The sequence below is a fragment of the Salmo salar genome, chromosome 12 (genome assembly GCF_965601325.2).
Source record: "Salmo salar chromosome 12, fSalSal1, whole genome shotgun sequence".
Lineage (NCBI taxonomy): Eukaryota > Metazoa > Chordata > Actinopteri > Salmoniformes > Salmonidae > Salmo > Salmo salar.
Window position 1 is genome coordinate 53,746,599 of NC_138302.1, and position 13,703 is coordinate 53,760,301.

General features: G+C 46.1%; 1 protein-coding gene across 1 annotated transcript in view; it reads left to right on the forward strand.

The window, feature by feature from the left end:
• LOC106565168 (protein bassoon) overlaps nucleotides 1-13,703 on the forward strand; it is a 105,852-nt gene that overhangs the window by 38,131 nt on the left and 54,018 nt on the right.

Consider the following 13,703-nt stretch of genomic DNA (forward strand, 5'->3'; position numbering starts at 1 on the left):
TCGATGGTGCAACGGTAGTATTAGGAGAGGACTTGGGGCAGCATGATGAATTTCTTCAGCCGCCTTAGGAAGTAGAGACTCTGTTGTTCTTGGTCCTTTGATACCAGTGGTGGCTGGTGAGCGGACATATCAAAGGACGGCCTAATCACAATGGCTGGAATGGAAGAAATATATATTGAACATATGGAAACCATGTGCTTGATGTGATTGATACCTTTTCCATTTAAGCCAATACGACGAGCCCGTCCTCCAAGTGAAACCTAGGTACAGTACATTTTAAACCACAAAGACACGGTGGCTTTGATATGTCCACTCCTTTGTCTGGGCTCCTCTTTGGCCCTCCATGGCCCCTGAGTGGCCCTTGTGCTATCCAGGCAGAGCCCCCTGTAGCCAGTGGCTGTATTTAAATAACAACACTAGTCTAGCACAATACTTAGAATTAAGGCATTGTAATAGATCTGGATTGTGGTATGCTAGTATGGTCATTGGAACCTAGTGGGTGTGTGGCTGCAGCCTGGCATGCCGACTGACCCGGGGATTACTGACCCTCTGCACAGCCAATTGATTTGCCTCTTGTAGTTCAGGGATTATGGCTGTGTAAAAGGGCCTGGGACTGCCAGGAACTGCTCGCTGCTCACACAGACACACGCACGCATGAACATGCGCACGCACGCACGCACGCACGCATATTGTAACACACACTCTCACTCGCTAATTTTGTTTCCCACAGACCCCCCACCCTCCGCCCCCTAAAATACACAGGAGTGCCTAGCTGTGACAGAGCAAATATGAACAGTCTAGTAGGTGTAGACTAGACAAAGGGGGAAGAGGGTAACCCTCTGTAATACAGTCTCAGTGGAACACATTAGCTCACAGATTGATCTTTCTCTTTCAGTAAATATCAAGCTCTTCCACACAATAATGCTCCTGTCTGTGTCTAACATACATTCTAGGCCTCTATAAGACATAGCCACTAAGTAGACATAGACACTAAGTGTATTTGCAGGAACACAGTCGTTTAGCCTACAGTTTAACATTTGGTCCTGTGTCGAATATACATTTGACATAAGACATAAAATAGATAATACATATATAGTTGTAGTAAATAACACAGCTCCTTGACATACAACATTTCTATTTTTATGAACGACATTATGAGCAACATTAATTGCACATATAGGGGTGGCAGGTAGCTTAGTGGTTAGAGCGTTGGGCCCGTAACCGAAAGGTTGCTGGATCGAATCCCCGAGCTGACAAGGTAAAAATCTGACGTTCTGCCCCTGAACAAGGCAGTTAACCCACTGTTCCTAGGCCGTCATTGCATGTAAGAATTTGTTCTTAACTGACTTGCTTAGTTAAATAAAATAAATATAGCCTCCTCGTCCTAACTAGGCCACAATGTTGACTAAGACCGAAGACTCCCATTCGCCCACAGCTATGCTGCCTCCTCACAGTCGCACAATGCTCCAGTTTAGCTTCATCTCCATCACGACTGGCATGTAAAGACCTTGGTAACACACCAGCCGCTCTCACATGATAGAACATGCCTGGACACGCCTGGCCATGGCACAACATGGCTGCATCCCAAATGGCTTCTGTAAAGCAGTGCACAGTATACGGAATAGGGTGCCATTTAGGATGCAGGCCCATGGCTTCTGTGTTGTCGCGAAGAAGCAAACAATGGAATGATAGCGGAACATGCCAGAACATTGGGGTGCATGCCGGAACATGCCGGAACATTGGGGAGCATGCTAGATCGGGAAGTGTTGCTGCCTGGGTGATGGCACTAGCTAGGCTCTCTTCCACAGGAGGCCCATACTGAGCCAGATGGCTGCCGGCGTGTTGGCACCATCCATCCAGGCCTGCCACACTATGCCCAGCCTGCCTGGTCTCTCCCATAGGAAGTAGGGTGAGGGGGTGATGAGGGGGTGATGAAACACCAACGCAAAGCAGACCCCCCACATCCTACCTTGGCAGCATGGAGCCAGAGTGTGTTTCCATCACTTCCGTAAGGCACTCACACACAGGTTCGTACGCGGACCCTCACAGCCAAAAGTATGTGGACACCCCAAATTAGTGGATTCAGCTATTTAAGCCACACCCATTGCTGACAGGTGTATATAATCGAGCACACAGCCATGTCATCTCCATAGACAAACATTGGCAGTAAAATGACCCGTAGTGAAGTGCTCAGTGACTTTCACGTGGTACCGTCATAGGATGCCACCTTTCCAACAAGTCAGTTTGTCAAATTGTGGAGTGGTGTACTGGACTCTGGAGCAGTGGAAACGCATTCTCTGGAGTGATGAATCACGTTTTGCCATCTGGCAGTCCGACGGATGAATCTGGGTTTGGTGGATACCAGAACGCAACCTGCCCGAATGCATTGTGCCAACTATAAAGTTTGGTGGAAGTGGAATAATGGTCTGGGGCTGTTTTTCATAGTTCCGGCAAAGGGAAATCTGAACGCTACAGCATACAATTACATCCTAGACAATTCTGTGCTTCCAACTTTGTGGCAACAGTTTGGGGAAGGCCCTTTCCTGTTTCAGCATGACAATGCCCCCATGCACAAAGCAAGGTCCATACAGAAATGGTTTGTCGAAATCGGTGTGGAAGAACTTGACTGGCCTGCACAGTTCCCTGACATGAACCCCATCGAACACCTTTGGGATGAATTGGAACCCTGACTGCGTGCCAGGCCTAATCACCCAACATCAGTGCCCGACCTCACTAATGCTCTTGTGGCTGAATGGAAGCAAGTCCCCACAGTAATATTCCAACATCTAGTGGAAAACCTTCCCAGAAGAGTGGAGGCTGTTATAGTAGCAAAAGGGGGACCAACTCCATATTAATGCCCATGATTTTGGAATGAGATGTTTGACGAGCAGGTGTCCACATTATTTTGGCCATGCAGTGTAGATGAAGGCATGTGCTAATGGATGTGGGCATTTACACGCGAACGCCAGCTGCACATTTCCACACACACACACACACACACACACACACACACACACACACACACACACACACACACACACACACACACACACACACACACACACACACACACACACACACACACACACACACACACACACACACACACACACACACACACATCAAATTAGGCCCCACAGAGAGCTCTCCTGCATGGCTCTGCTGTGCCAAATGAAAAGGATGAGCATGAAGTCATACTATCTCCCCACTGGGACCATGGGTTTAGCTGGCCTGCCTAATTCTCCTGTCATGATGAGACAGACTAGATCCCAAATGGCACCCTATCCCCTATATAGTACATTACTTTTGACCAGAGCCCTATGGCTCGTTTTGCAACGAGAATTTGAGTTTGTCATTGGACAAGTTCAGCTCGTCTCTCCCCGTGTCCGTCCATTTTCTTCAGTTTGGTGTGTAGGGGGTGCACATCACAATCACATCAGTGCATTATTGTGCCTGGCGGTCACACTCTTTATTTCTCTGTTTATCTCCCTTCTCCATCTTGCTGGTCCTTTGTTTCCCTGTATCTCTCTGTTGCTGTTCGTCTGGGTATATCAGCTCCTCTGCTCTTTCCATGTTGACTGCTCTTTTCCTCCCGTCTTCTCTCGTTCCCCTCTCTCTCTCTCTCTCTCCCTCCCCCTGTCTCCCCGCCTCAGTAGGAGGCTGCTTGCCGTTGACACATTGATTGAATTGCCAATTACTGCTGGTTGAATTGCTTGCAGTTGTTGTTGCAACACGAGCACTCAGCCCTCCTGATGCCCACACTGTTGACTGTTGATTTAGCAGCAACAGCTCAGAGAGGCAGCAGTTAGGACCTGCTACACATGGGAGGACGGAGGAGGCTTGTATGTGTGGTGTATGTGTCGGAGAGAGAGACGAGGTGAGGTAGAATGGGGGGAGAGGCAGGAGAGAGAGAGATGGGGGGCGAGATAGAGAGGGAAGAAAGAAGAGAATAGTAGTGGTAGAGCGAGAAGGATGATGTAGGGTGACCTAATAGGCCAGGGTGTTGGCGCTTGTAATCCGTGTTAAGGGAATATTGCTATCCCCTTGAGCATGGTGCTTAACCTCAACACACCATTGTAAAGATCCACCCACACAAGTACATGTCATCGGAGAATAGTCTGGAGTGAGCCTTGTAAGATGATTAAGCAGGGCAACAATGCTGAAAACAATGCATTAAATGTTTGATGAGTGAGTCAGAAGCCCAATCTGATTTAAAGGAGAAATTCACAATTTTGGTCCCCAATCTGTATTTTTGATGTAAATGGCATGTTATAGAAGGTTTGTTTTTGAGAAATTTACCACACCAGCAACTGATTTCCTGAGCCTCATTCTGGAGTTCCAGGGCGTCCCAAAAACATGAACAAAGGCTGCAAAAACACCCAAATACATCTTATTACAAATGGCAAAGCTCTCAGTATCGTGATGCAGGTCTCTAGATGTTGTACACATGACATTTTGTCATACTGAACTTTATCCACAACGTTCTAGTCCATTTTGTTGAACTCAACTGATCATTTCTGGTGTGCGCATATTGGCCCTTCTCAACAATGCAGAGAGAAAGATAATAGAGAAATAGAAAAGTAAAACACGTAATAATACAAGTAATAATAGATACACAATTCAAACACTTATCAAGAGAACATCCCTGGTCATCCCTACTGCATCTGATTTGGCGGACTCACTAAACACAAATGCTTTGTCTATAAATTATGTCTGAGTGTTGGAGCGTGCCCCTGGCAATTCGTCAATAAAAGAAAACAAGAAAGTGGTGCCGTCTGGTTTGCTTAATAAAAGGAATTTTCATTGATTTATACTTTTACTTTTGATACTTTAAGTACATTTTAGCAATTACATTTACTTTTGGTACTTAATTATATTTAAAACCAAATACTTTGAGACTTTTACTCAAGTAGTATTTTACTGGGTGACTTTCACTTTTACTTCAGTCATTTTCTATTAAGGTATTTTTACTTTTACTCAAGTATGACAATTGAGTAATTTTTCCAACATATATATAACTAGGAATAAAGATAGTAAATGGTAGCAGCAGCGTATTTGATGAGTCAATAAAGTTAGTGCAAAAAGGGTCAATGTAGATAGTTAACCAGATAGTTATCCGGACTAACTATTTAGCAGTCTTATGGCTTGGGGGTCGAAACTATTCAGGGTTCTGTTGGTTCCAGACTTGGTGCATCGGTACCATTTGCCGTGTGGTCGTAGAGACAACAGTCTATGACTTGGGTGGCTGGAGTCTTTGACAATTTTTAGGGCCTTCTCTGACAACGCCTGGTATAGAGGTCCTGGATGGCAGAGCGCTCGGCCCCAGTGATGTCCTCGGCCGTACGCACTACCCTCTATAGGCGCCTTGCGGTTAGAGGCCAAGCAGTTACCATACCAAGTGGTGATGCAGCCAGTCAAAATGCTCTCAATGGTGCAGCTGTAGAACTTTTTGATGATCTGAGGGCCCATGCCAAATCTTTTCAACCTCCTGAGGGGGAAGAGGTGTTGTTGTGCCCTCTTCACAACTGTGTTGGTGTGTTTGGACCATGATAGATCCTTAGAGATGTGGACACCGAGGAACTTAAACCTCTCGACCCGCTCCACTACAGTCTGTTGATGTGAATGGGGGCATGCTCGGCCTCCGTTTTCTGTAGTCCACAATCAGCTCCCTTGTCTTGCGGACGTTGAGGGAGAGGTAATTGTCCTGGCACCACACTGCTAGGCTGTCTCATCATCGTTGGTGATTAGGCTTACAGCCGCTGTGTCGTCAGCAAACTTAATGATGGGGTTGGAGTTGTGTGCGGCCATGCAGTCGTGGGTGAACAGGGAGTGTTGAGGATCAGTGTGGCGGATGTGTTGTTACCTACCCTTACCACCTGGGGGCGGCCCGTCAGGAAGTCCAGGATCCAGTTGCAAAGGGGGGTGTTCAGTCCCAGTGTCCTTAGCTTAGTGATGAGCTATGGTGTTGAACACTGAGCTATAGTCAATGAACAGTATTCTCATGTAGGTGTTCCTTTTTTCAAGTGGGAATCGGCAGTCTGCAATGCAATAGAGATTGTGACATCTGTGGATCTGTTGGGGCGGTATGCAAATTGGAGTGGGTCCAGGTTGTCTGGGCTGATGGTGTTGATGTGAGCCATGATCAGCCTTTCAAAGCATTTCATGGCTACAGATGTGTGTGCTACGGAGCGATAGTCATTTAGACAGGTTACCTTGCCGTTCTTGGGCACAGGGACTATGTTGGTGTGCTTGAAACGTAGGTATTACATACTGGGTCGGGGAGAGGTTGAAAACGTCAGTGAAGACACTTGCCAGCATGCTCTGAGTACGCATCCTGGTAATCCGTCTGTAAATGTTAACCTGTTTAAAGGTCTTGTGAATGTTAACCTGTTTAAAGGTCTTACTCACATCGACTATGGAGAGTGTGATCACACAGTCGTCCAGAACAGCTGGTGCTCTCATGCATGGTTCATTGTTGCTTGCCTCAAAGCAAGCGTAGAAGGCATTTAGCCCTCTACGACAAGACAATAGTCAGACTCTAGTCGAGGGATTGTAACCTACTTGATGCAGCCTGAGAATCACACGTTTCCCCAACTCCCAGGTTCAGAGAGAGGGTTCAGAGAGGCATTTTCTACAGATAGTGTCTATATTTTGCTATGTATTTCATCTGTGAAATAAAACTCTTGTACACGTTCTTCATTCCTCAATTGGAAATGTATTATTTCCCCCCCAAAAATATAATTCAAAGTGATTATACTGTTTTTGGTCTTGTTATACATCCATAGCTCAGGCGTTTTCAAGGCTATATGTTACATCTATAGTAAGCCCTATTTGATGTTGTACACATTGGCAGATACAAGAAGAATTGCAGTAAACAAATAAAAAAACGAATGAATGAGAAAAGGACATATAGAAAGGGAAGGGAATTGTGATGAGCCATCATTGGAAAGTTTTCAAAGGATTCTGAATGCGCCATCTGCCTCCTTGAATCCAGTGTAGACATCGGTGGGTGAGGGGCACTTGTTGTGGACGGTGCTGACAACGCAACCGGGTAACACTCGTCTCTGACCACGTCAACGTCATTCGCCTTTCAATCCCCATTCCAAGACCACTGTAAACCACAAGTCTATATTGCACCCCCCCACAAAAAATAAACATGTTAGCTAGCTGTGCGAAAGCAGAATAAAATGACGTAGGCCTACTGATGAACATATAGGTGACTGATTAGATATTTGACACAGCCTATGAATACTGCAATGCTGGGAAGACTATTTATCACACACAAACTATCGGTACTTACTTTATTGACAGCTGACCATTAGGTCCCTCTGGCTAAGGTCGCTTCTTCCAGTTTATTTTTGGCACATGGAAAAAAGTTTATACAACTGCTGGGTTTATGAGGGCTGGAAAGTCATTGTAACTGGTTACACAGAGTAGAGTGGGCTCGCGGGTCAACGTTGTCTCGTCGCTGGACAATTCTAGATTTTCCAAGGCTGGTATAAGCAGGTCCCACTCCGTGCAGCGAAGACAGTTGTCTTCAGTGGGCATCGCTTGGCATTACCCACAGGTACACCATCAGTTCCCAGATGTCCTGAGTCGGGCCTCAGCTGCTGGTTGAATATATGCCTGAGCCGCTGCCTGCTCCATCTCTCTCTCTCTCTCCTTTCTCTGTCATCTTCCATCTGTTGAAGATCCTCGTCTGTGTATTCCAGTTCAAATAAATAAGGCTCGCCTGCAAATTCGAACATTTCCCCCTAGTATTCGTAGTCAAACATGTTGGTAATGGAGTAGTTTGAAAGAAAAAATGATTAGCTAGCTTGTTAGATTAGTGACCGGCAGCTAGCTAGCAGCTCTGTGTTTACAGTAGACATGTTGTTGTGGACAGGCTAGTGCGCTTTTGAACTTAAATGCTCGCAGTAGCGAGAAAATTATGAAGTACACTACCGGTCAAAAGTTTTAGAACACCTACTCATTCAAGGGTTTTTCTTTATTTTGACTATTTTCTACATTGTAGAATAATAGTGAAGACATCAAAACTATGAAATAACACGCATGGAATTATGTAGTAACCAAAAAAGTGTTAAACACTTACAGAAGATAGCCCTAGGTGTGTTTGCTAGGGATGGGGGAAAGGTATGACACCATTCAGGTCCCCGGTGAATGGAATTGCCCAGGCCTGCGAGTACAGGAATAATTAAGATGGTTCCAACAGCACTGCACTAAATATTTATCATTTCAGGTCCATTTAAACCAGTCCACCTTAAATCTGTTTTTTATCTTTTTATCCTGCCCTCCCCTGTTCCTAGCGTGATTTGGGATTGGCCAATAAAAACTAGTGTGGTGACAACAGGAAGTGGAGGTGTCAAACAGCTGTGACAGCTTCCTGTGTGGATTAATGTGGCAACCAGCACATATGTTTACTGGTTTTGGAGGAGCTTAAATGCCAACCCCCGACTCTGCTCTGGGGCCTTTGTGTTGGAAGATCGGCAGGCAGGGGGCTCAAAGCTGGCTTATCCAGGAGACTTTCACACAGCATCTCTACTGTATGCCAAGGATTTGCTTGGTTATTTGTTTGGTATTAGGGGGTGGTTTTCTAGTCTATAGATACTGCAGTGGTCTATATCTAAGGGCTGGTTTGATTTCTGATTGGATGCTGTGGACTGTAGACATACATTTTTTATGAGATGACTGGGTGGTCAGCCTCTAGCTGTGCTGAGGTCTCTCTGCCCTGCAGCAATATAAGCTCTCTGTTGATGAATCTAATGTACTTTCCAGAAATCAAAGCCACTGACCATATTGAACTCTGGTTACCTCTCCTCTCCTCTCTGGTTCTTTTCCATGGTCCTCCTGTTCTGAAGATGCCCTTCATTCCTTGTTTCTCTCTCTCGGTTTCTCTACCTCTGTTTCTCTCTCGTGCTCTCTCTCTCTCTCTCTCTCTCTCTCTCTCTGTCTGATGAGGGATGGAGAGCCTATAAGGAATACTCGGCGTTGGCTTAATCACCTCTTCACTACTCATCATCGTCAAGGCCTGGTGGCTGTGCTAACAAGCTCCAGCGATGCTCCAGGGGCCCCTTGCTGCGCCGTGTCTCTCCCTGCTGTCAGAGGCTCAGAGGTGGGGTGGACCAGGTCCTCCACCCCGTCTTCCACGTTGGTTCCCCTTGTCTCTCCACATCATTCACCTCGTTTGCACTCCTCTTCCGCCTGCACTGTTCCCCAAAGCATCTCAGACATGTGACTGTACACCCACTAACTCTGGCATTAGTACCGAGAGAAAGGAGGAGAGGAGGAGGAGTGTGCAAGAGAAAGGGCAAAGGAAAGTGTGAAACAATGCAAAAAAAAACAAATGTGGTATCTTTCAAGAATCCTTTTTGGTTCCAGGTACCTGGAACCAAGAAGTGTTATACCTAGGGCCATGTTGTTGTTGGTTCTATCTATCTATTTAGCCTGAATCCAAAGTGATATGCTCTGTTTCACCATTGTTTCACTTCACAATACAGAGCATATCTTTTCGGATTCCAGGCTACTATCCAGCAGCACTCAGCCAAGAGTACATGTCCTCCCACAGCCTCCCACAGCTCCCATTAGTAGAAGCACTACAGCTCCCACAGTGAGAGAGACCACAGAGCTCACTCAGTGAAAATAGACATCCATTGGGATAATTATTGTTAGGCCTTTTAGACGTCACAGGGCTAGATTCTGTGTCCCAAATGGCACCATATTCCCTTTACAGTGCACTACTTTTGATCAAGGCCCATAGGGAACAGGGTGCCATTTGGAACACACAATAGTATCAGTGGGTTGGACTGGGGCATTTACAATAGATCATTGTGTCACTGTAGAAGAACAGTCTTTTTTATAGAAGCAGTGAACCGACCTCTATATACGCCTCTGTGCTGGAGCTTTACGATTAAGTCGTTTTGTCTCTTACTGTAAAGTTCAATCCAGGTTTAGAGAGAGGCAGGTAGGCTAAGCCGCCATGCATGCTCTTCTGTTTGAAGGCTTGGGTACTGCAAGCTCTTTTTAGAGGAAGATGAAATATTAATAGGTAGATTAGTGAGATCACAGGGCTTTTTTGGTGCACGTTTAATAAGAGATACCACTGAAGGTACAGTAGGGATTACGCATCAGCGCTAGCAGGACAGGCCCAGCGGGCGAAACTAGTCGAAACTGGTTGAAATGACCTCATTACACAACCGCAAACTGATATCCCTATGATGTCATTTCTTTTCGCTCTGCCCGCTGGTGAGGAGTGGTGTATTTTGGTATCTGACGTTAGCTTCCTGGACCACAGGTTAGAGTTTGACCTTTGAACCCTGGGTAGGTCTTTCACCCCCCGTTTAATTAACCCTTAGTGTCCAATCTGACCTCGTAGCTAGGCTCAGAAATTAGCGCGAATAAGCACGAACCAACAGAGCCACCATCTTGGATGCAGTTGGCCCAAATAGCCGCCATGTTGGTTCTAATTTTAGCCGTAAGATATTTCTTTGCCTGTTGTGTCAGTCCCTAGGCCCAGGATCTGGGATCTTCCAGTAGATAAGCCCAAAAGACCACCATTCTGACTCTAATATGAGCCTGATGGACTCCATTTTTTAAAATCTAAATTGAGGCTAGTTTCTGCATCCAGGCCCTAATGAGTGCCACTGAGTCGATGTGTCTGGAAAGTCAGAACAACAGTCTTTCTGTCTGTCTGTCTCAGTGTGATAAACGTGTTTTATAGTTAGTAGCACACTACATAGGGAATGGGGTTCCATTTGGGATATAGTCTAGGTTCTGGGAACAGGTTTACAACGTTTGAGTAGGAATGTCAAGCAGTGTCTTTGAGTGTCTTTGTTAAACAAATGCACACACTGAAGCACACACACACACACACACACACACACACACACACACACACACACACACACACACACACACACACACACACACACACAGATGATTGAGATACTGCTAATACAGATGATTGCTTTGCTGAGAACTTCCTGGCCTCAGCATTTAATCACACCACATTCTGATTGGCCGGTGTGTAAATCTCCCTCAATTTGATTTGGCAGCATACATTGTTCTCAACCCCGCATTGGCCAGGACTCTTGCCACCATTAAAAGGGACCCCTTCAGCCCATGTGCTGACTGAAGGATTGCTAGAGTTGAAAAAGACATCCTGAGAGCAAGAGAAAGAGTGATGGTGAGGACAGGAGTGGAGTGGAGGAGAGGATCTCTTCTTTTTTTCTAATTTGTCACGTTAAGATGAGGTTAAAGACGGAATGAGCAGAGAGTGAGCTGACCACCGTGTGTCGGTGTGTGCATCATGCCATGTGCTGCCTGACTCTGTGGCAAGGGGGGGGGTTAAACACTAATTCATCCTCCTCATACTCCCTGCAAACTAGCAGATTTGACAGATTGACTGTAAAACTAAGAGCATGAAATGAAGAGAAAACATGTTGTGTGGATGTAGAAATGTAGAAACTTGGCAAGCAGCTGACTGGTACAATATGAGTTCTGTGTGTGTGTGTGTGTGTGTGTGTGTGTGTTGTGATCTGTGTGTCCCCGTGTGTTTACAGTATTAGTCTGTGTGTTGTTAATGAGAGAAGGGAAAACAGAGAGCAAGCAGAAATAGAGAGGGCTTTTGGAACACTCAGTACAGAAACAAATAGCTCTTCCCACACTCCTCTTCCTCGATCTCGCCTTCCTCTCTAATTAAATGGACACACAGTGTATCAAATTCAAATAAAATTGTATTTGTCACATGCGTCGAACACAACAGGTGTAGACCTTACCGTGAAATGCTTACTTACAAGCCCTTAACCAACAATGCAGTTCAAGAAATAGAGTTAAGAAAATATTTACTAAATAAACTAAAGTAATGAAATAAAATAAAACAGTAACACAAGAAAATTACATATCAATAATGAGGCTATATACAGGGGGTACCGGTACCGAGTCAATGTGTGGGGTTACAGGTTAGTCGAGCTAATTTGTAAAGTGACTATGTATAGATAATGAACAGCGAGTAGCAGCAGTGTAAAAAGAAAGGGGCGGGTGTCAATGTAAATAGTCCAGGTGGCCATTTGATTAATTGTTCAGCAGTCTTATGGCTTGGGGGTAGAAGCTGTTAAGGAGCTTTTTGGCCCGAGACTTGGCGCTCCTGTACCGCTTGCCGTGCGGTCGCAGAAGGAACAGTCTATGACTTGGTTGAGTCTTTGACAATTTTTTGGGCCTTCCTCTGACACCTCCTAGTATATAGGTCCTGGATGTCAGGAAGCTTGGCCCCAGTGATGCACTGGGTCGTACGCACTTACCCTCAGCAGCCCCTTACAGTCAAATGCCGAGCAGTTGCCATACCAGGCGGTGATTTCAACCGGTCACGATGCTCTCGATGGTGCAGCTGTAGAACTTTTTGAGGATCTGGGGACCCATGCTAAATCTTTTCAGTCTCCTGAGGGGGAAAATGTGTTGTCGTGCCCTCTTCACGACTTTCTTGGTGTGTTTAGACCATGATAGTTTGTTGGTGATGTGGACACCAAGGAACTTGAAACTCTCGACCCGCTGCACTTCAGCCATGTCGATGTTAATGGGGGCCTGTTAAGCCCTCCTTTTCCTATAGTCCACGATCGGCTCCTTTGTCTTGCTCACATTGAGGGAGAGGTTGTTGTCCTGGTACCACACTGACAGGTCTCTGACCTCCCCATAGGCTGTCTCATCGTTGTTGGTGATCAGGCCTACCACTGTTGTGTCATCAGCAAACTTAATGGTGGTGTTGGAGTCGTGCTTGGCCACGCAGTCGTGGGTGAACAAGGAGTACAGGAGGGGACGAAGCACGCACCTCTGACGAGCCCCAGTGTTGTGGATCAGCGTGGCAGATGTGTTGTTGCCTACCCTTAACACCTGGGGGCGGCCCGTCAGGAAGTCCAGGATCCATTTGCAGAGGGAGGTGTTTAGTCCCAGGGTCCTTCGTTTAGTGATGAGCTTTGTGGGTACTATGGTGTTGAACGCTGAGCTGTAGTCAATGAACAGCATTCTCACATAGGTGTTCCTTTCGTCCAGGTGGGAAAGGGCAGTGTGGAGTGCGATTGAGATTGCGTTATCTGTGGATCTGTTGGGAGGGTATTCGAATTGGAGTGGGTCTAGGGTTTCCGGCATGATGGTGTTCGATTCAGCCTGCCTGTAGTGCCAGATTTGGATTTTTGGGACTACAAGTGCAGATAAAGTCCTTGAAAGAAAGCAAACACAATTTCAACCCAGGTCTGTGTACATCAGGAAGAAGTGTGGGCTCTGGTCTGGAGGATGACTGGGGTTTAATGTGTAGATAGTGGAATCAGAGGCCAGCTCCTTTGGCACCACTCCTCACAGATCCAGACATGTCTTTTCAAGGGCAAAAAGGAGACAGACCGGTCATCCTCAGTGTGTCCTGTCTAGGGTTGCAAAATTCCCCAAATTTTCCCCTCTATTCCCACGTTTTTGAGAAATCCTTATACCGTCCTGTTTGTGGGAATCTTCCAACCAGGATTTCTGGAAATGTTGGGCCCCTAGTCCTGTCTTGTCCCATTTCAGTGATGTCAGTACTATGGGACCCTGTCTGTGCTGTGTCAGTACTGCAAGCTGTGGAAGCGTCCCCATCCATGTACAGTTGTGTCGGGGACAAAGTTGTCAGTGCTGAGAGTTAGACAGTCATGTTAGTCAAGACACTGTGTTGTACTTTTGGAGAC